Below are 22,942 nucleotides of genomic sequence, written 5' to 3'. Positions count from 1 at the left end.
GTGTAGAAGCCTACCACTGTGCAATCTGGAAAATCAATATTAAGGTAATATACCCAAAGTGGATTATCTGGCCTATTGCATTGCTGATGGTGGGAACAGTTGCCATTTACAAAGGCAAATCCTGTGACACATTGTCTGCAAAACAACAGTGGCTGCACTCCAGGATTACTTAATTGACCGCAAATTACTTTGGAATGTCCAGTGGCTGTGAAAGCAAGGTTATTTTAATGGATGTTACACATTTCCCATATATACCAGCATTATATTATCTTTACCTGACTATCACCTGAAGACACAGCTTCGGTTTACACTCTCTGTTCCAGTTCACCTCCACCTACAACCAACAATCTTCCTGAATTGTCAAGCAACTTGTCCGCCATTCAATTCAGGAAGAGCAGGAACCACCTCTGATTTAACATTGAGAAAACCAAAGGTTTTGGTCCCTGTCAAAAACTCTCTTCCTTGCTCACTCTCTCCAGCAACCGTCTGAAACTGAACCAGGCTGTTTGCAACCTTGGCGTCTTAGTTGTCCTTGTGCTGAGCTTCGAACCATACATCATGGCCTTCACTGACTATCTCCATCTCCAAAACACTGTCCAACTCTGTAAATGCTCAGCTCATCCTTTGCTGAAACCCCCATCCACAGCTTTATTATTACAAGAGTTAGCTACTCTTGCAAGACTGTTGCCAGGATTATAAGGAGAGGTTGGACAGGCTGGGACTTCGTTCCTTGGAGCGGAGGAGACTGAGGGGTGATCTTATAGAGGTGTATAAAATCATTAGGGATATAGAGAGGGTGAATGCACTCAGTCTTTTTGCCCAGGGTTGGGGAATCAAGAACTAAAGGGCATAGGTTTAAAGTGAGAGGGGAATGATTTAATAGGAACCTGAGGGGAAACTATTTCACCCCAAATCATGGTCAGTAATGAGCTGCCAGAAGAAGTGGTTGAGGCAGGTAAAATATCAACTTTTAAAAGACAGTTGGACAGGTACACAGATTGGAAAGGTTTAGAGGGATATGGGTCAAATGCAGGCATATGGGACTGGCTTAGATGGGCATCTTGGTCAGCATGGACCAGTTGTTTCTCTGCTGTATGACTCTATGACTCTACTCAAACACGGAGGATATGGTAGAATAATGTTTTAAGTTCCTGAACTAGTTTCTGAAGTCCTTGACATTTGTCTGGAGAACAGGAATTCCAATCCCAACCTGGCAAGTAACTAAATAAATCTCTGATATAAAACAAAACTGATAACAATGATGATAACCATAGATTTACTTGGATGTTATTATAAACTGATGGGTTCATGCGTGACTTTCAGGGAAGGTAATCAGCTGCCCTCTGTCTTTCAGTCCAGATGAAGTGTCCTGGTCCAAAACGCTGACTGTCCATTTCCTTCCATAGATGCTGTCTGACCCACTGAGTTCCTCCAGCACTTTGTGTGTTGCTACCCTGACCCAGTTTGGTGTATATGTGACTCCAGACTGGCAGCAATGTGATGGATTCTTCACTGCCCTCAGTGCATGATAAATGCTGGATGAGCTTCAGACCCCCGCATCTTCTGAGTAAAACCTCCCAAAGCCAGCCTCCCTCACTAAACTTGAGGGTCTTCCTCAGTTGCCTCTGTCCTGACCTCCAATCACCCCAAAACCCTATGCTTACCGGCTCTTGATTGAGCAACAACCAATTCTCACCCTTGTTCTCAGACCCTTTGCCCCTTCCTGCCTCTGCAACCACCTAATCAGCCCTACGATACCAGAAACAAGAGTTTTTCACTGTATCTCGGTACACAAGACAATAATAAACCAATACCAGCAGAAACAGAAAGTGCCTGGAACATTCAAAGGTCAGGCAGCCTCAGTGGAAAGAGAAACAGTTAATGTTTCAGGGTCAGGACCCTTCATCAGATCGGATTAACTGTTTCTCTCTCCACAGATGCTGCCTGACCTGCTGAGTGTTTCCAGCATTTTCTGTTTTTATCACAGATTTCCTACATCTGCATTTAATCAGTCCTACAGCTCTCCTATGTCACTATACTCCTCTCACACCGTTACACTGGCCCCGAGGTGAATCCACCAATAGCAACAGCCTCAGCCCTCCTCCAGGTTTGCTCCTGAAAATCTTCCTCCTCCACCAAGATTTTGGTCCCCTTCTCTATTTCCTGAAAGGCTCAGTGCCATCTTCGCAGTCATAGAGTCACACAGCACAGAAACAGTCCATGCCGACCAAGATGCCCATCTAAGCTGGTCCCATATGCCCGCATTTGGCCCATATCCCTCTAAACCTTTCCTTTCCATGTACCTGTCCAAGTTCCTTTCAAATGTTGTTAATGTACCTGCCTGGACCACTTCCTCTGGCAGCTCATTCCATATACTGACTACCCTTTGGGTGAAAAAGTTGCCCCTCAGGTCCCTATTAACTCTCTCCCCTCTCACCTTGTACCTAGGCCCTCTAGTTGGTGATACATAGAAACATAGAAAATCTACAGCACATACAGGCCCTTTGGCCCACAAAGTTGTGCCGAACATGTCCCTACCATAGAAATTACTAGGCTTACCCATAGCCCTCTATTTTTCTAAGCTCCATGTACCTATCCAAAAGTTTCTTAAAAGACCCTATTGTATCCGCCTCCACCAACGTTGCCGGCAGCCCATTCCACTCACTCACCACTTTCTGAGTAAATAACTTACCCCTAACATCTCCCCTGTACCTACTCCCCAGCACCTTAAACCTGTGTCCTCTTGTGGCAACCATTTCAGCCCTGGGAAAAAGCCCCTGACTGTCCACACGATCAATGCCTCTCATCATCTTATACACGTCTATCAGGTCACCCGTCATCCTCCGTCGTTCTAAGGAGAAAAGGCCGAGTTCCCTCAACCGGTTTTCATAAGGCATGCTCCCCAATCCAGGCAAATTCCTTGTAAATCTCCTCTGCACCCTTTCTATGGCTTCCACATCCTTCCTGTAGTGAGGCGACCAGAACTGAGCACAGTACTCCAAGTGGGGTCTGACCAGGGTCCTATATAGCTGCAACATTACCTCTCAGCTCCTAAATTCAATTCCCCGATTGATGAAGGACAATACACCGTATGCCTTCTTAACCACAGAGTCAACCTGTGCAGCTGCTTGAGCGTCCTACGGACTCGGACCCCAAGATCCATCTGATCCTCTGATGCATTATATTTAAGGTACTAGTTCAAGTTTATTGTCATAGTCATACGTACCCAAGGTATAAATGTTAGGAAAATTAGCTTTTGCAGCAGCAGCACAGCACATTACAAACATAAGTTAACATAAACTTGAATTAACATAAATTATACACAAGTTAAAACAACAAAATAAACATAACGACATCAGTGCAAGTAATATAGAAGTGCTATATAAAGTGAGGCGAGGACACGTAGCTGTAAATGTTTATTACATGTTAAAATGCAACTTCTATACTGAGTTTACCTTTCCATTTAATACAGAAATGTCGGCTCCACACCCATATTGGATGTCCTGGGAGTTTGTCCTACAGCGCCCGCCGTGGCGAGGCGCTGTCAGGACAGGCTATGAGTCGGGAACACTGCAGCGAATTTCATCTGATTTTCAATCACCCTGCTTCACATCAAACAGGTAAACAAAAAACTGCATTTACATCCCTTTCGCTTTATGCATGCATCTTAGCTGAAAAAAATAACGCTTTTCTTTTGCATTGCATGTTTTAAAAGGGGGTTTTATCGGCATTACTTAATGTCAATAATTAAAAGAAGATGTGAATCATTAAAACGTCGTTAAGAATTATATGTTAAAAAGACGCCGTTTCTGGCTGCGCAATGCCTTCATCGCAATAATTTTATTTTGCATTCTTCATTCGCCGCCTTTTTGCAATTTACGTGCTTATGTAAATAGACTTTGCACATTTTATATCTAAAATAGGGAATTAAAACGTAACGCAGGGTTTAGTGTGATGTTGCATAAATCACCCTACAATTACATTGAGTGCAATTTTTTTTGCAGTTAAAGGGGATGTTGAAAAATACGCATCTGGAAATGTAATGTACCGGGCAGATGTACGGTGTTAAAAAACGCAGCTTAAATACAGCAAAGCGAATGACTAAGGTTTTTAAAATCAGTGTCTGTTGATGTTCCATTGGAATTACAATGACAATGAATTCTAATGGAGAAGGCTTTGCCTTTTGGGGAAGCGGCTACAAATTTTATAAGTGAATACTGGGGCAATGCAGATTGTATGTAACACATCTATGTGGGTAATCAGTGTGTTTAAATAACACACATCATTGATCACAATCAATTTGTTTCCAGCCTGTGTCTACCCACCCACCATGAGCTGCACTGTTTAATGATCAGTTGAGTACCTGTCACTGGACAAATGGAGGGAGGGTACAAATCGATTCCTGGCAAGGGTTTCTGACCCACCTTGGATGACAGTGATGCCTGAAGACCATCGGATCGTCTTTCAGTGTTAGTTCAGTGGGACATGCATGGGGAGAGCTGTCTGAGAATTTATCCTACTGTGAATATGGGTTGAAATTTAAAGGGGGCATACAAGGTAGACTTGGATAAAGAGGGGAATCTACCCTTTAACTCTACATATGTGGACACTTAAAACATCCAGCAGATTGTGGTGAAGTAATTATGATCACAGGCTCGGACTGTGCCTTTTCTGCCTCCATCTTGTCAAAGTGCTGATTCATGCTAGGATTTAGTTCCAAAGGCACCAGCAGCCTTTTGGTCCCTAACCATGAGCTATTTGACTTTGGGAGTCAAGCTTCAAACACCCTGGGCCCCAAGCTCTTCTCCTAAGACGTCAGTTATGGTAGGACTCTTGTCAGAGGATTGTGGGCTCAAGTCTCACTCCAGAAATTCGAGCACAAAAAACTTAGGCTGGCTCCTCCAATGCATTACTGATGGAGTGCTGCACAGTCAGAGGTGTCACCTTTCAGATGACACATCAAAATGAGGTCCCTGTCGGCTCTCCCGGATGGAACTTTGAGACCTCAGGGCCAGTAGAAGAAAGGTCATACTCCTGGGTGCCTAAGCCAATATTCATCCCTCACTCAGCATTACTAAGGAACAGAGTAACTGGTCATTATCTGTTACATTACAACAGTAAGTACACGTCAAGAAGGACTTCATTGGCTGTAAAGCTCTTGGGGGGTCCTGGTGCAACAGGAGGATTCATAAGCTGTCATTGAGATGCTCGCAAATTGTACTGTGCCTGTAATTTTGATTCGATTCCTTTGTTCACAGCATGTCCATGGCCTTGGCCGTTACTATCCATTGCTAATTGCCCCAGAACAGAGGAAATAATTAATGTTGGCGGGGTTGGAGTCACACACAGGCCAGACTGGGTAAAAACAGCAGATCTCAAGTCAAATTGAGTTTATTGTCATATGCACAAGTCCATGTATGCACAATTGCAAATGGAAAACTTATTTGCTGCAGCTTCACGGGCACATAGGATCAGAGACACAACATTCACAAGAAAAACATAAATTAAACATAACTTACACAAAATTATACAAGAAAGAACACAATTAGAACAAAAAAAAGTCCACTGTAGTGCAAAGTGGTCATAGTGTTGCTATACTGAGGTAGTGATTAGGGTTGTGCAGGTTGGTTCAAGAACCAAATGGTTGAAGGGAAGTAGCTGTTCTTGAACCTGGTGGTGTGGGACTTCAGGCTTCTGTACCTCCTGCCTGATGGCACCTGCAAGAAGATGGCATGGCCCAGATGGTGGGGATCTTTGCTGATAGATGCTGCCTTCCTGAGGCAGCAGCTCCTGTAGATACTATCGATGGTGGGGAGGGATGTGCCCGTGATGTGTTGGGCTGAGTCCACTGCTCTCTGCAGCTTCTTAAGTTCCTGTGCATTCAAACTGCCATACCAGACAGTGATGCAACCAGTCAGGCCCCTTCTGAAAGGCATCAGTGAACCAGATGAACCTGTTTTTACTGAGGTCCAGTAGGTTCGTGGTCACCGTTGTTGAGATGAACTGTTTTTAATCTCACATTTAATTGAGTTTAGATTCCCCATCCTGTCATGGTGGGATTTGAACTCATGTCTCTGGACCAGTGGTCTAGAATTCTACCTGCTACTCCAGTAACTGAACCAGTAACGCTGTAGATCATTAAGGACCCTCACCATCTGAGACATGACCTCTTTGTGTTGCTACCATTGGGGAGGAGGTACAGGAGCCTGAAGACCCACACTCAATGATTCAGGAACAGCTTCTTCCCCTCCGCCATCACATTTCTGAACCGTCCATGAACACTACTTCATTATTCCTCTTTTGCACTATTTATTTTGTAACTTATAGTAATTTCTATTTCTTGCACTGTACTACTACTGCAAAACAACAAATTTCACGACATGTGTCAGTGACAATAAACCTGTTTTCCAATTATAATGTGCACTGCCCCCAAGAGTTAAGAAACACTGCAGGATCTCCCCATGATAATTATTCTTTTAGACCAGTCACCAAGCTTTATTGGATACAAGGTATTTTGTGACGTCCTCAGAGGGATGTAAGTGGTGCTTTAGAAATACAAGTCCCTTTCAGAGTTTGTGGCAGTGACTCAGAGGGCAGTCTGAGGCACCTCTCTAATCCAGGGTGCTGAGACTTAGTGTAATCACTATCCCTTCCCCTTTCCCCTCTGCCCTCATCATCCCCAAGAATCAAAACAACCCAGAAATCCAGCCTCAAGAGACTGCAGATGCTGGTATATGGGCCACAAACAATCTGCTGGAGAAACTTGGTGGGTCAAGCAGCATCTGTGGGGGTGGGGGGGGGGGGAGGAACAGTCAATGTTTTGGGTACAGGGTTTTTCACCCAAAATGTCAACAATTCCTTCGCCCCCCCCCCCCAACAGATGCTGCTCAACCCACCGAGTTCCTCCAGCGGATTGTGTTGCCCCAGAAATCCAGCCTTTGTTTCTATGTTGTCTGTACATTAAATGTAACCCACAGTCACTGAGAAAGTAGGAGAGCTGTGGCTTCTGGGCAGGAGTGGATGACAATGTCATTGTGACCAGTCTGAGGGGGTTCAACCTCTCCACTGTAATAATATCCCAAATGTATTGCAGTTCCAACAGAATTTTTAATGAGCGGTGCAGTTGAAATCTGCAATTCCTCTGTCATGTTGAACACTGGGAGTATTCATTACAATAAAGAAAAATATTTTTACTTTGATGTTTATGCAAGTGAAATCATGTTTTAGTACTTGACTGGATAAGTACAGGAGAACAGGACCTCCTTATCTGGCTCTGTGGGTAACTACACAGCCAGACACCAACAACACAGTGACTTTAACAAGGCAAAATATCCTATGGTGCTTTGCAGGTGTGTTACCAAACAAAATTCAACACTGAATCAAAATCAAGAGAACTGGGAAAGAGGAGCAAAGTTTCCAAAGCGATGTTGTTGGTTTAGAGAAGGAAACATACATTTGCATTGTAGATGAACAGTAGCACCACATGACTTAAGAATCATCCCACAATTTACATACCAAAGTATATCTTATTTTACTGTTTTTAAGGGATAATATTATTTGACTGATGAAAGGGGTAGATCGCAATTTTATTCCCATGACCGGTGCATAGGTTTAAGGTGAGAGGTAGAAGGCTTAGACAGGATCCTAGGGGGATTTTTTTTCATACAGAGGATGTTTGGTGTCTGCAATGCACAGCCTGAAGAGGTGGTGGAGGCAGAGACTCTCACAGCATTTAAGCATATAGACAAGTACTTTAATTGCCAAGGCACAGAGACTATGGACGTAATGTGGGTGAGTGGGATTAATAAAGATGGGTGCAATGATTGGTGTGGACATGGCGGGCTGAAGGAGCTGTTTCCGTGTTGTACGAGAGTCCAAGAGGCAGCTGAGACCACGGCTAAAGCAGGCAGCAGACCATACAGAGATTCTACTAGTGGCCAAGTGTTCAAGGTGTGTGCTGTCAGGTTACCGGTGTCACTAACCTCAGTGGAAGCCACGGTGCCTTATCTGATGGTCAATCAGGAATGCTGGAAAGCCTCATCTGTGGCATGAGGCTTGTGAGTCTGTACCCGTGATGCATCAAACCTTGAGCCTGTGCTGCACCTCAGCTGGGAACTGATCAGTGAAGATTGGCCACATGTCTGTGGAAAGAGAAAGAGAGCTGAAACACTGGACCCACCGTACATTTTAGATGATCTAGTTTAATACTTGGCCTGTGGAAGCTGAGTTAACCTTCTGCCTTATAGGAGGGAACTAGAATCCATTCACCTTCCCTTGTCTTCTAATGAAATTGAGCAAGCAAATATGGAGCAGTATATTTCAGGCTTGAATCCAGCTGGAGGAACATTGTGCCAGAGTCCCCTTAAGGAAGAACAATCTGCTGGAGGGACTCAGTTGGTCGAGCAGCATCTGTGGAGAGAAGGGAATTGTCGACCCAAAACGTCAACAATTCCTTTCTCCCTACAGATGCTGCTCGACCCGCTGAGTCCCTCCAGCAGATTGTTTGTTGCTCCAGATTCCAGCATCTGCAGTCTCCTAAGGAAGGCTCCAAGCTCCAGGACTGTGGAGAGTCACTCCTGAAAGTCACAGCATGGGTGAATGGCGACATTACAAGTGAGGCTTGCGTTCATCTGAAATGACACTTCCTTGGTCAGAAAGCCTCGAGCCCACAACTGGACTTCAGCTGAGGGAGTACTACACTGTCAGCGGTGAGAAAATATGTACCTGGATTTTTTACTTGCAAGGCATTTCAATTTGCTCTACAGCCAATGAAATCCTTTTGCAGGCAATCAATGTTGTTCTGCAGGGAGCACAGCTGCCAGTTCATGCATAGCAAGCTCCCACAGACTCCAGTTTGGTAACAAGAGTCTGGTTTCTAATGATGTCGACGGATATAGGGCCAAGACACCTGGGGTAACTTCCTTGTTCCTCCTTGAACTCACAGCAAGGGTATCTTTTACATCCATCTGAGAGTGCAGATGAGCCCTAGATTTCATACCTCCCCAGGAACAGTGAGGTGCTGAGCTGCCTGTTCAGCAGACTTCAAAGATCAACAACATTCATTTCTCCTGGCCACTTTTAATCAAAGAAGTTCACTGGGTATGATGCAATTGTTGCTGCAAACCTGTTGCATTTGCAATAGTCACCATCTTCCAAGACCAATTGACTATCTGGAGAGTTTGGGGCACTTGGATGTGGCGTGCTGTAAAGTTGCAAGTGTCTGTGTCATAGGGACATAGTCATCCATCACGGAAAAATGTCCTTCGCTCACTGAGTCCATGCCAATCTTCCACACCCATTTGCACAATCCTGCTTTATCCTTCCCAAATTCCCAGCAACTCCGCCTGGATTCTACCACCCACCTACACTATCTGGGGCAATTTACAGCAGCCAATTAACCTACCGAGCTGCACGTCTTTGCGATGTGTGAGAAAATCGGAGCAGCCGGGGGAAACCCACACGCTTACAGGGAGAGGCTGCAAACTCCATACGGACGGCACCGGAGATCAGGACTGAACCTGGAGTCACTGGAACTGGGAGGCAGGTGCTCTACTAGCTGTGCCACTGCTTCGTGTCTGGGTGAAATGTATCCTTCAGTCCCGTTGACTCTGACATTGCTCTACCGTACGTGACTTCATTAAAAAAAATCCAATGAGAGGTGACAGAAACTCCTTCCAAAGCAATTGGGCTGTAAGTGGAATATCTTTTTGTGCCTGCATTGTCAGTAGAACATAATGACCAGCTGTGTGAAGTGCAGGATGTTTGACAGTGAAGGTGAGGCAAGCGATATATCAGGGTGGTAACAACTCTGTTAAATTGATAATTGCAGATGTTAAAAATTGCTGTTGATTCCAAACAAGCAAAGCCTGATTTTACACAACATGAGGAGGTTAGGATAAAATTGTGACTTCAGCTCCTAAATTCCACCTTGCAACCCCACCCTGCCCAATGAAAAAGGACCATAGATTGGATTCAAAGATAAATTTGAAGGGAAATACTTCAAAAGTGTGAGAAAGGGACAGAGATGGGACCAATGGACAATTGTACCGAAGTACCAGAATACCCATGATGGGTCAAGTTGGTCTCTGTAGAGATTTATCATTCATTGATTCTATTATGTAAGTTATTTTCCTTCTGCAGAGTTTAAACCTCTTCTTCAGATCTATTTAATGTTTTGCTGGGTGGACCCCAGTGTAGTCGGCTGGGTTTTTGACTGTAGAGGGAAGCATAGTTGAGCCTGGTCCAATCTTTGCTTGACAGACACACATGTACTGCCCGCAGAAGTTACAGCCGGCAGAGGTCACTGCACATCAGCAGGCACCAGCAACTGTAGATCATTCACCTTTTCAACTCACAAGCTCTGAAGCCATTGATAGTCTGTTTATATACAGTCTCTCAGTTGGATTCAGCTACATGGGCTGAGATTCCTTCACTAAACCTCTCCATCTCTCCAGTTTACTTGCTTCCTTGAACCAATCTCTCTGACTAAGCTTTTGATGACCTGTACCGATATCATTAGATGAGGGTCTGCATCACGTTTTAGTTTATACTATTGGGATGCCCTGTGGATAGTTACTATTAACGAGAAAAAGAACTAGGAGCAGGGGGAGGACATTGGGCCCCTCAAGTCTGATCTACCATTCATCATGATCGTGGCTGATCTGCTCCCTCAGTGCCATTTCCTGCACTGTCCCCATATCCCTTAATTCCCTTCATGTCCAGAAATGTATCAGCCTTTGCTTTGAAAGAACATCACAGCCTCTGGGGGACAGAATTCCAAAGGTTCTCCACCCCGAGTGAAGAAATCACTGCTCAGCTCAGTCCTAAAGGTCCTACTCATCCTGAGACTCCCCTGGTCCTAGGCTCCTCAGCCAGGGAAAACATCCTCCCTGCTTCCACCCCCTATAAGAATGTTATACGTTCTTCTAGTCTGTCGAGAATACAGTCTCAGTTTACACAAACTCTCTCCACATTGACCAAACTGCCACCCTTGGAACCAATCTGGTGAATGGTCACTGCACCTCCTCCGGGACAAGTACATCCTTTCTTGGATAGAGGCACCAATACCGTACACAGTACTCCGGGGAGGGGAGAGCCTCAACAGTGGCAATAAAACTATCTTGCTTGCTTGCTCATACCATTTGCCACCTAATCACTTGCTGTACCTTCATGTTGGCTTGTGTACGAGCACACCAAGGTTCCTTTGAACATCAGCACCTTCCAACCTCTCACCATTTAACAGTGCACCAAGGTGGATGATCTCATGTCTCCATGTTATATTCCACCTGTCATGTACTCCCCACTCCCTCAGCTTGTCCATTATCCCCTGAAGCCTCATTATATCCTTCCTCACAGAACATAGAACATTACAGTACAGGCCCTTCAGCCCACAATGTTGTGCCGACATTTTATCCTGCTCTGAGATCTATCTAAACCTTCCCTCCCGCGTAGCCCATTTCTCTATCATTCATGTGTCTATCTAAGAGTCTCTTAAATGTCCCGAATGTATCTGCCCCCAGAACCTCTGCCGGCAGTGCGTTCCAAGCACCCACCACTCTCTGTGTAAAAAAAACTTGCCCCTGACATCCCCCTTATATCTTCCTCCAGTCACCTTAAAATTATGCCCCCTCGTGTTAGTCATTGTCGCCCTGGGAAAAAGTCTCTGACTGTCCACTGAATCTATGCCTCTTATCATCTTGTACATCTCTATTAAGTCACCTCTCATCCTCCTTCTCTCCAAAGAGAAAAGCCCTAGCTTACTCAACCTATCCTCATAAGACATGCTCTCCAATCCAGGCAGCATCCTGGTAAATCTCCTCTGCACCCTCTCTAAAGCTTCCACATCCTTCTTATAATGAGGTGACCAGAACGGAACACAATACTCCAAGCTGCAACATTATCTTGCGGCTGGAACTCAACACCCTGACTAATGAAGGCCAATACTCCATACGCCTTCTTAATAACCCTATCGACCTGCGCGGACACCTTGAGGAATCTATGGACGTGGACCCCAAGATCCCTCTGTTCCTCCACACTGCTAAGAATCCTGCTATTAACCTTATATTCTGTCTTCAAATTCAATCTCCTGAAGGGTATCACTTCACACTTTTCCAGGTTGAACTCCATCTGCCACTTCTCAGCCCAGGTTTGCATTCTATCAATATCCTGTTATAATCTACAGCAACCTTCTACACTATCCACAACACCACCAACTTTTGTATCATCAGCAAACGTACTAACCCACCCTTCCACAACCTCATCCAAGCCATTTATAAAAATCACAAAGAGCAGGGCTCCCAGACCAGATCCCTGCGGATCACCACTGGTCACCAACCTCCAGGCAGAATACGCTCCATCTACCACCACCATCTATCTTCTATGAGCGAGCCAATTCTGAATCCACACAGCCAAGTTTCCCTGGATCCCATGCCTCCTGACTTTCTGAATGAGCCTGCCATGAGGAACCTTATCAAACACCTTACTAAAATCCATGTACAACACATCCACTGCTCTACCTTCATCAATGTGCTTTGTCACATCCTCAAAGAATTCAATCAGGCTCGTGAGGCACGACCTGCCCCTCACAAAGCCATGCTGACTGTCCCTAATCAGCCTATGCTTCTCCAAATGCCCATAAATCATGTTTCTAAGAATCTTCTCCAGTAATTTGCCCACCACTGAAGTAAGACTCACTGGTCTGTAAATCCCAGGGTTGTCCCTTTCTTGAACAAAGGAACAGCATTTGCCACCCTCAAATTATCTGGCACTATTCCTGTGGCCAGTGAGGACGCAAAGATCATCGCCAAAGGCGCAGCAATCTCTTCCCTCGCTTCCCGTAATAACCTTGGATATATCCCGTCCAGCCCCAGTGACTTATCTATCCTAATGTTTTTCAAAATTTCCAGCACATCCTCTTTCCTCACATTGACATGCCCTAGCATATCAGTCTGTTGTACACCATCCTCACAAATGTCAAGGTCTCTCTCTCTGGTGAATACTGAAGCAAAGTATTCATTAAGGACCTCCCCTGCCTCTTCCGACTCCAGGCACACTTTTCCTCTTTTATCCCTTATTGGTCCTACCCTCACTCTAGTCATCCTCCTGTTTTTCACATACGTGTAGAACGCCTTGGGGTTTTCCTTGATCCTATTCACCAAGGACTTCTCATGCCCCCTTCTAGCTCTCCTAAGTCCATTCTTAAACTCCTTCCTGGCTACCTTGTAACTCTCCAGAGCCCTGTCTGATCCATGTTTTCTAAACCTCAGGTAAGCCTCTTTCCTCCTCTTGACAAGATGTTCTACATCTCTTGTTAACCACAGTTCCTTCACTCTGCCATCCTTACCCTGCCTCAATGGGACAAACCTAACCAGAAGACCATGCAAGTACTCCCTAAACAACCTCCACATTTCCACTGTGCACTTCCCCAAGAACATCTGTTCCCAATTTACACTCCCAAGTTCCTGCCTAATAGCATCATAATTCCTCCTCCCCCAGTTAAATACTTTCCCATATCATTTGCTCCTATCCTTCTCCAAGGCTATGGTAAAGGTCAAGAAGTTATGGTCACTATCTCCAAAATGCTCTCCCACCAAGAGATGGGAAACCTGATCAGGGTCATTGCCTAGTCCCAGGTCCAGTATGGCCTCTCCTCTAGTCGGCCTGTCCACATACTGTGTCAGGAATCCTTGCTGGACACACCTAACAAACTCTGCCCTATCTATCCCCTTTACACTAAGGAGGTGCCAATCAATATTAGGGAAGTTGAAATCACCCATGACAACAACCCTGTTAGTTTTGCACCTCTCCAAAATCAGCCTCCCAATCTGCTCCTCAGTGTCTCTGCTGCTATTGGGAGTGGGGGGGGGGGGGTGTCTGTAAAATACTCCCAATAGAGTGATTGCTCCCTTCCTGTTTCTGACTTCCACCCACACTGACTCAGTAGACAATCCCTCCAGGACATCCTCCCTTTCTACAACTGAGGTACTGTCCCTGATCAGCAAAGCCACTCCCCCACCACTTCTACCTACATCCCTGTCCCTTTTGAAACATCTAAACCCTGGAATATCCAGCAGCCATTCCTGCCCTTGCGACCGCCAAGTCTCTGTAATGGCTACACGTCATAGTTCCACGTACTGACCCACGCTCTGTTCATCACCCTTGTTCCTGATACTTCTCACATTAGACACACCTCAGCCCATCCAACTGACTGCAATTTTGCCCTTTCAACTGTCTATCTTCCTCACAGTCTTTCTACACTTTGCATCTACTTGTACACTAAATGCACCAACCTCTGACCTATCACTCTGGTTCCCATCCCCCTGCCAAACTAGTTTAAACCCTCCCCAACAGTTCTAGCAAAACCTGCCCACAAGAATATTGGGGTCACTCCAGTTCAGTTCCACTCCAGATTCCTACTCAAAACCCCACATAGTTCTGCTTCTTCAGTGAACTTGGTCACCTCTGCCAAATTGATGACGTCAATTGTGAATAGCTGGACCTGAGATCTGTTACGTGTCCTACACCAGCAGTCACAGCCTGCCAACCTGAGAACAATGATCTGGTTTCTGCTTTATTACCCCTACTCAATCCATGTTGGCGCATTACCACTGACCTTCGTTGACCTTCAATGTGTGGAACCTTATCGTGAGTCTTCTGAAAATTCAAATACACCCCATCCACTGGTTCCCCTCATCTATTCTAATAGTCACATCCTCAAAGAGCTCCAGCAGATTAGTCAAACATGATCTTCTTTTCATAAATCATTGTTGACTCCGCTCAATCCTATTCTTTTCAAGATGTTCTATTATTTTTTTACCCTTCATTATTAATTCCAACATTTCCCTCCCATTTACATTGGGGTAACAGGTCAGCCTTGTTTTCTCACTCCCTCCTTTCTTAAATAGTGGGGTTGTTTTGCTACCCTCCGGCCACAGGAAGACTCCAGAATCAAAAGAATTTTAGAGGATGATAATGTTCACCATCTCTGAAGTGACCTCTTTGAAAACTCTGGGATGTAGATTACCGGGTCCTTGGGAATTATCAGGTTTCAAGTTCACTAACTTTTCTAGTACTATATTTTGACTAATACTTGGTTCATTCAGTTCCTCATTCCTTATCTCATTTATTTGATATATTTTGTGTGTCTTCCATGAAGACATGTAAATTCCTCTGCCATTTCCTTACTCCCCATTATCAATTCTCATGTCTCTATCTGTAAGGGACCCACACTTGCCTTCACTAGTTTTTTTCCTTTGTATGTACAGTACCTGTAAAAGTTCTTACAGTCTGTTTTTATGTTTCTTGCCAGTCTACTTTCATACTCAACTTTGCCTTTCTTGGTCCTCCTTTGCTCAGTTCTAAGATGGTCCCAGTCCTCAGGCCTACTTCTATTTTTCTGCCAACTTTAAATACCATTCCTTTAATTTAATACTTTCTTTAACTTATTTTGCCAGCCGTGGATGAATTACTTTTCCTTCGGCCTTTTTCTGTCTTTAAAGATTTTTGTTTTGCAACTTATACATTATTTCTTTAAGTACTAACCATTGCCTGTACACTGTATCTCGGTACATGTGACAATGATAAACCAATTACCATTATGCTCCCAGTTACAGTCAACTCTCCCCACGTACCTTCATTGTTGCCTTTGTTTAGACTGAAGATGCAGATTTGCATTGATCTACCTCACTTCCAAACAGTGTTAAATTCTACCTATGGTCACTCTTCCCCATACACCCTTTGATAATAAGATTATCAATTAACCCTTTTTTACTGCACAGAATGAGGTCCAAAATGGCCTTTTCCTTAGTTGGTGCCTCAATGTATTCATGTAGAAAATCATCTTGTATACGTTCCATGAATTCATCTTCCATCTTATTACAGCATATTTGGTTTGTGCAGTCTAGCAGACCCCTTTCAGACAAATCTCAAATTTCCTCATTTATGCCATGCCCAATATTGCAGCTACTAATGGTAGCCTATAAATAACTCCTGCTCTAACACTAAACTATTTCTTGACCCCAAATGATTCTAGTTCTACATCATGACCTCTCAATCCAAGATCATTTTGCACCACTGCCTCAATCTCCTCCTTTATTAATCCATCTCTTGTCCTTTTTGTCTCTCTTACTAAATGTCAAATGCCCTGGAATATTTAGTTCCCACCTTTGGTCACCCCATGACTACATCTCCATCTTTACTGCAGCAAAAGGAGCAGTTTAAGTGGGCCAAATGGCCTAATTCTGCTCCGATGTCTCATGGTCTACAAAACATCGCATGTGCTTCACTGGAGTGTTATCAGAGACAAAACTGACGACAGTCCACATAAGCTTATGACGTGGATAATGACCCACTAGATTGGTTAAGGAGGTGGCATTTTAAAGGAAGGGAGTGAGAGAGAAGTTTAGGAAATAATTCCAGAGCTAGGGGTCCCTGGAGCTGAAGGCACTGGTGTTGTTGTTGGGCAGATTAAAATTTGGAATGATCAAGGGGCCTGACCACAGCGTTTACAAAGTTGTGGCTCTGACGTTCAGTGGAAAAACAAATTGATGTAATTAATGTTGTGATTGGCATAGAATGTTTGTGATGTTTTTTTTACCCGATTCAGAGTACATGCAGATGCAGAACAGCAGAGCACAGGAGTGATGTGAAGCCATCTTACTGCTGCAGCCAGGACAGAGCTAGGGATGGTGTAACTGAGCTCAGTGACGACAGCACAGGGAAAGTAATCACAATGCTTCTGCCCAATCACCAAAGAATAAAGCATTGCATCTCAAAAGGTGCCCTTTCCCACCCACCCACTCTCCACTTACCTCACCCTTCAACCAACCCTGCCTGGAGAGCCTACCTAGCAAGATGTCAGTTGAGTGCAGGATTACGATTGAGTTTTGTTGTAAACCTCCTCCCCCAGTTGAATATCTTCACAGGGAAGGTTACTTGAACAATGTACCTGTCACGGTAAAACTCTGGTACCCAGGAACCAACTATCCCTGTGACTGGGGGTGGAGAGAGGGACTGGAGTGAGGGAAAAGGGGAGGGGAGGGAAAGAAGATGAGAGGGAGAGTGATTGAGGGCAGGAGGGGGGGTAGAGTGAGTCATGAGGATAGGGTGTTAGGAGAGGAAAAAGGATAAGGTAAGGGGAAGAGGGAGGATGAGGGTAGGGTTAGTGAGGGAGGGGTGGGAAAGGGGAGAGGGTGTGGGGAGGATCAGGGGGAATTAGACATGAATGGAGGGAGTGATGTAAGCAGGTGAAGGTTATTGGGTTAGAGAGGGGTTTGGGGTGGGGGAGGGGTGGAGGAGGGGAGTGGTGGGAGGAGGGGAGTGGTGGGGGAAGGGGTGGGGGGAAGGGATGGTGGATGTGGGGGAGGGGTGGGTGTAGGGGTGAGAGGTGGGGGGAGGGGTGTGGTTTGGTGGGTGAGAGGGGTGGGGTTGGGTTGGTGATGGGACAGAAGAGAGGACCTGGGGTAAATAGAGGCAGGGGCCATCCCAACACTTTCCCTGCAGCCTTTTCCCCCATCGCCCTTGTGATTGGTGAAGGCTTCAGCCCATCAGTGACGCAGTTCCTGCCAGCCGGCCAATGGGAAGGGTGGGCCGGGCCGCTTGGATACAGTGCGCTTCGAGTGTAACAATTTGGGGGAGCGGGGAATCCTCGCGCGCGATCCCGGGCTGCGAGCGGGGAATCCCCGGCCGGGCCACAGGTACGGACCGCGGGGAGTCCCGGGCCCGGCTGCAGGGAGGCTGGCGATCCGGGCTGGGCAGCCGTGACCCTGCACCCGGCAGATGGTGACGTGCACAGGGTCCGGGAGCGGGAGAAATCCCACCGGCTGTGGGGAGGCAAGAAAGCCCGGTCAGGATTAGGGAACGGTGAAACACCTTGGGCATCAAATACGTGGTAAATATGAGAACTGGCTGCCTCCTCTCTGTAATATATGGTGTTCCTGTACGGAAATAGGGGCTCGGGTGTCTGTCCTGTGTTTCTAACAGCAGGAATGGACTGCTTGGCGCCTGAACTGTGTACATGCACCTATCAGCAGTGGACTGTCTGACTTCTGTCCTGGCTTCCTTCTGTGTATTTAACACAGCAGAAATGGGCTGTCTGGCGCCTGTCCCGTGTATCTGCACATGGCAGGGATTGGGTGTCTGCAGCCACACAGACTGCAGAATCTATGCTGTCTTGCGTTTGTTATTCTTTGATTTACTGCCACTTATTTCCCACAAATGCTCACTGTGTGGAAATTCTGCTCTTGCATCTCAGTGAATTTGCCATTGTCAGTCTTACCTTATTTTACCTTCTGCCAATTTCTTTGCTTTTGATCAGGCCAGTTCTGATGTAAGGTCATGACCTGAAGTGTGAGCTCTGCATCTCTCTTCACAGATGCTCCCTGACCTGCTGAGTATTTGCAGCATTTTGTTTTCATTTGGGATTTCCAACATCTGCAGGTTCTTTGGAAAGATTACTGGTCCGTATTATTTATATATATATGTGTGTGTGTGTGTGTGTGTGTGTGTGTGTGTGTGTGTGTGTAGAGATATATATACACACACACACACACACTCCAGTTGTGTATCCAGTGCCTGTTTAATGTATACTATAATCTGATGTTTGTAGCAAGGCCCTGTGATCTCCCTCAGTAAATGGTGTTGATGCCTCACAGCTCCAGTGACTGGTGTTCGATTCTGACCTACGATGCTGTGGGTGGAGTTTGCAAATTGTTTCTGTAACTGTGTGGATTCCCCCTGGGTGCTCCAGTTTTCTCCCTCATCCCAAACATGTGCAGGTTGGGAGGTTAATTGATTGCACAATGGAGACACAAGAGACTGCAGGTGCTGTAATCTGGGGGAAAAAAATGAACTGCTGGAGGAATTTGGTGGGTCAGGCAGCATGTGTGGAGACGAAGGGATGGTTGACTAGGTTCCTGATGCAGGGTCTCAACCTGAAATGTCAACTATACCCTTGCCTCCACAGGTTGATCGGTTGTTGTAAATTACCCCTAATATAGGTGAGTGGTAAGCAAATCAGGGGGCATTGATGTTACCTTGTGTTTGTCTTTTCATTTTGTCCAGTTGGTTTGCACAATAGTTTTTTGTAATACTTTGTATTTTTTATCTTCCGATCCCTGTAAAACTTCCAGCTGAAAAGGTTGCCCAATTCCTATTGTTTTCAATTTTTTGTGGAGTTCATCCTTTTCCACTTTGGACTCTAATATCTTTGATAGATTTGGTATTGTTTACATTTATCTATTGTACTACTGGGACACTTGAGTCGCAGCAGTGACTAGCTGCTGAGACTGGGCCCAAGTGTTATCCTTGGTTCAAGAATGCTGGTAGTTCCTGTCCCAGGACTCTCCTGGGACCCTGTGGAGGAAGAAGGTTGAGGAACTGGAGGCCCATCCAGAAGTGTCTTTGAAATATCAGGCTCTCCCAAGGCTCTGCTGTTGAAGAGGATTCACACATTGGACATCGGCTATTATACCCATTGAGTCCATTCTAACTCTATGCAAGAGCAAAACAGCCAATCCCACTCCCCTGCCCTCTTCGCATGGTTCTGCAATACTTTTATTTCCTTTCAAATACTGATCCAGTTCCCTTTTAGGACCCCAATTAGTTAAATTTAATCTTGAATATTAACTTAATGCCTCAACCACACAAATTCCACAGCCTTGCAATGTTATGTACTGTTTTTTTTGTTCTGGTCCGTGTTCTGACCATCTTGCATTGAATTGTGGAATCACAAAGGTCACAGCACTGTTGGTCCATCTGGTCCATACTGGCTCCATCCAAGGTCAACCCAGATGGTCCCACTTCCAGTAGTCCAGCAGGTCATTTACCTCATGTACTTGACCATGTCCCTTTCGAATGGTATCATTGAAACTGCCTCTACTACAATCCCTGCCAGTGTGTTCCAGATTTGGTCAATGTACCGCATCTCATGATGTTTTTACTGTGCCCCAGGACCTGAGCAGATGTGTCCCCTCTTAATCATTCTTCCTTGTGACTTAGAAGGGGACCATTTGGCCCATCAAGTCTGTGCTCACACCCACATCAATCCTATTCCCCCACTTATTTCTTTGCAACATATACCCTTGTACATTTCCATCAACTCCCCCCCTGATTCCTTACCACTCACCTATACTTGGGGTAATATACAACAACCAATGAGCCTACCAACCTGCACGTACTTGGGATGTGGGAGGAAACCGGAGCACCCAGGGAGAGGGGAAGAATCTACTCAGGTCCACATATCTGATTTGTCTGACTTCAGCCTCAGCAAATGTAGAAACAATGCGAAAAGACCACAGTCCAAACAAAATGGGGCTTCCTCTGTCACTCCTCCCAACCCCACCCCCGTTCCAAACTCCCCCACCTCCATCGCATCCTGGTCTGATGAGTTGGCACCCATGACCGAGTGGTTGTATTCTAGTTTAACCAGCAGGCTGTGGGTACTTGGGCTGAAATTCAAACTGACGCTCTGGCGCTTTACGTCAGATGTGTCGTCTCTCAGTGCTCTTTGATCCAATGGCACTGTTTCAAAGAAGGGCTGGGAGTTATCCGTGGTGCCCTAGCCAGTGTTTACCCCTGTTCTGTGAAACCCTCTCTATGATCTCTGCTGCTCTTTGACCATGTGCTCACCCAGACTCACTATTGAATGGTTCCCTAGTATGATGAGATGGACTCTTGACCTCACAATCTACCTAGTTGTGACCTTGCACCTTATTGTCTGCCTGCTCTGCACTTTCTCTGTAGCTGTAACACTTTTTCTGCATTCTGTTATTGTTTTCCCTTGTACTACCTCCATGCACTGTTACAATGAATTGATCTGTAAGGACGGTATGCAAGACAATTTTTTTCACTGCACTTCAGTACATGTGACAATAATAAACCAACTTACTAATTTGCCACAGCCATGTGTCCATCCTGGGTACCTTTCCCTCCGTAGATGCTGAGTTCCTCCAGCGTTTTGTGTGTTTCTCCAGATTCCAGCATCTGCACTCTTCTGTGTCTCCACTTTGCTACTCTGCTTGTTCATTATCTGCTCATGGGATCTTGCTGTGAGTGAACGTTTCCAACATTAAGCAGTGCCCACACTACATTGGCTAGTGAGCATTTTGCGACACTGAGGATGAGGAAGGTGCAAAGGAAAAGTTTTTTTTTGGCAAATTCTCCAGAGGCAATTGACAAGTGATGCTGTTTCAGTCATGCCACTGCTGGTTAATTCTTCTGGTGTTGTACCTGTGATCACCCGAGGCATATTTGAAAGAGTCTGTGTGCAAGAACTTTAACCTGTCTGTGCATTGGCTGGTAAAATTATGTTAAAGAACATTTAGGCTATAACATGTTTTATTTAATTTGTTGGGAGTACTTCCTTTCCTTGATTGCTGAACAGTGGGAAGATATTTGTTTAGTAAAATTAGTGTGTCTGGCTGGTACAGTCTGTAGCCACACCTAGGGCTTGTTAGCATGTTCTGCTGGATCAACGGTGGCTTATAACTCGTGACGGTGCGCCATCCCGTCGTTTTGCAAAGCTTTTGTGTGCCTGCATATAGTTGCTTCCTATCCCTGCTGACAGACCACTGTAACCTTCAGTAGAAACAGAAAAAAGCTGGGAAAATTCAGCAGGTCAGGCAGCCCCTGTGGAAAGAGAAACCGTCAATGTTTTGGGTCCGTGACCCTTTGTTAGGACTGATGTGCTGTGTTTTTCCAGCATTTTCTGTTTTTGTTTAAGGTTTCCAGCATCTGCAGTTTTTCTGATGTTCAGTTTAATCTGAATCCTGGCAATGTGATTCCCATGAGAAATCTGCTACAAAATAGTTTCCCCTGATTATTTCTCTGGGAGAAGAATGAAGAACATGTGCAAGGTTATCACTGGAGATCCAATTCCCTCAACCCATTGCGTGGGAACCACCTTCCCCCAGCAGGTGAGGTGTTGCTGGACTGAGAGATGCTCTGTATGTTTGGCACACAGTGCTGTGAGCCCAGGAGAGCAGGCAGGTTATGTCTTAGTAACATAAAGACTCTGTCTTGAGGGTATTCTGGTTCTTAATCAGCATGTCAAATAATTGATGTGGATAATGGGCTAAGAGTGCCTGTGTGATTATCAAAGGGAAGGCCTTATTTTCAAATGTCGTCGGGAGAGCATCGAAGTTACGAAAAGCTAATCCAGGTTGACATTTTCTCTTCAGTGCTGTGTGAGTGCTGCACCATTGGAGGTGCTGCCTGTCAGATACAATGAAGATGTCATGAATGCTGTTTAAAGAGTCTCGTGTCACTGTTCCAAAGAAGAGCAGTGGAGTTCTACCCGCTGGCAATCTCCCATCCAACCAATGTTATCAGGATGTTACCACATTGAGTTTAGGTGCAGCATTTTGTACATTATAATTGTCACTACACTTCAAGGAGCAGCTTAATTGGCTGCAAAGTTTAATCAGGACATCCTGAGGTTATGAAGGTTGCTATAGAAATGCAGTTATCATGGTCAAAGGATATCAGATGGGCTATATGGCCTTCTTTATCTAAGCCTATCTCCTAAATGATGTATGATTTTTGTAGTTTTATCTGGTAGGAAATACGTGTATTATTGCAATGTCAGCACTATATTCATTGAGTCATAGAGTTGTACGGCAGGGAAACAGGCCCTTCGGTCCAACTAGTCCATGCCAACCAAGATGTCTATCCGAGCTAGTCCCATTTGCCTGCGTTTGACTTGTATCCCTCTAAACCTTTTCTAACCATGTAACCATGTAAACCTTTTCTAACCAAATGTCTTTTAAACATTGTAATTGTATCCACCTCTACCACTCCCTCTGGCAGCTCGTTCCACACACTCGCCACTGTGTAGGGGGGAAAAATACTTTCCCCCCAGGTCCCCTTTAAATCTTTCCCCGCTCACCTTAAATCCTCTAGTTTTAGAAAAATTGCAAGTTTCCATCTGCCTCCTGGTTAGAAAACC

General features: G+C 45.3%; 1 protein-coding gene across 1 annotated transcript in view; it reads left to right on the top strand.

Annotated features, from left to right (window-relative positions):
- Nucleotides 1–17,593: 17,593 nt before the first annotated feature.
- Nucleotides 17,594–22,942, top strand: part of tp53bp1 (tumor protein p53 binding protein, 1) — a 69,473-nt gene continuing 64,124 nt past the window's right edge. The window contains 1 exon segment of the mRNA XM_052042646.1: nucleotides 17,594–17,693. The gene's annotated coding sequence lies outside the window, so the exon portion shown is untranslated.

This window comes from Pristis pectinata, chromosome 32 (genome assembly GCF_009764475.1).
Source record: "Pristis pectinata isolate sPriPec2 chromosome 32, sPriPec2.1.pri, whole genome shotgun sequence".
NCBI lineage: Eukaryota > Metazoa > Chordata > Chondrichthyes > Rhinopristiformes > Pristidae > Pristis > Pristis pectinata.
This window is presented reverse-complemented; position numbering and strand designations above follow the sequence as displayed.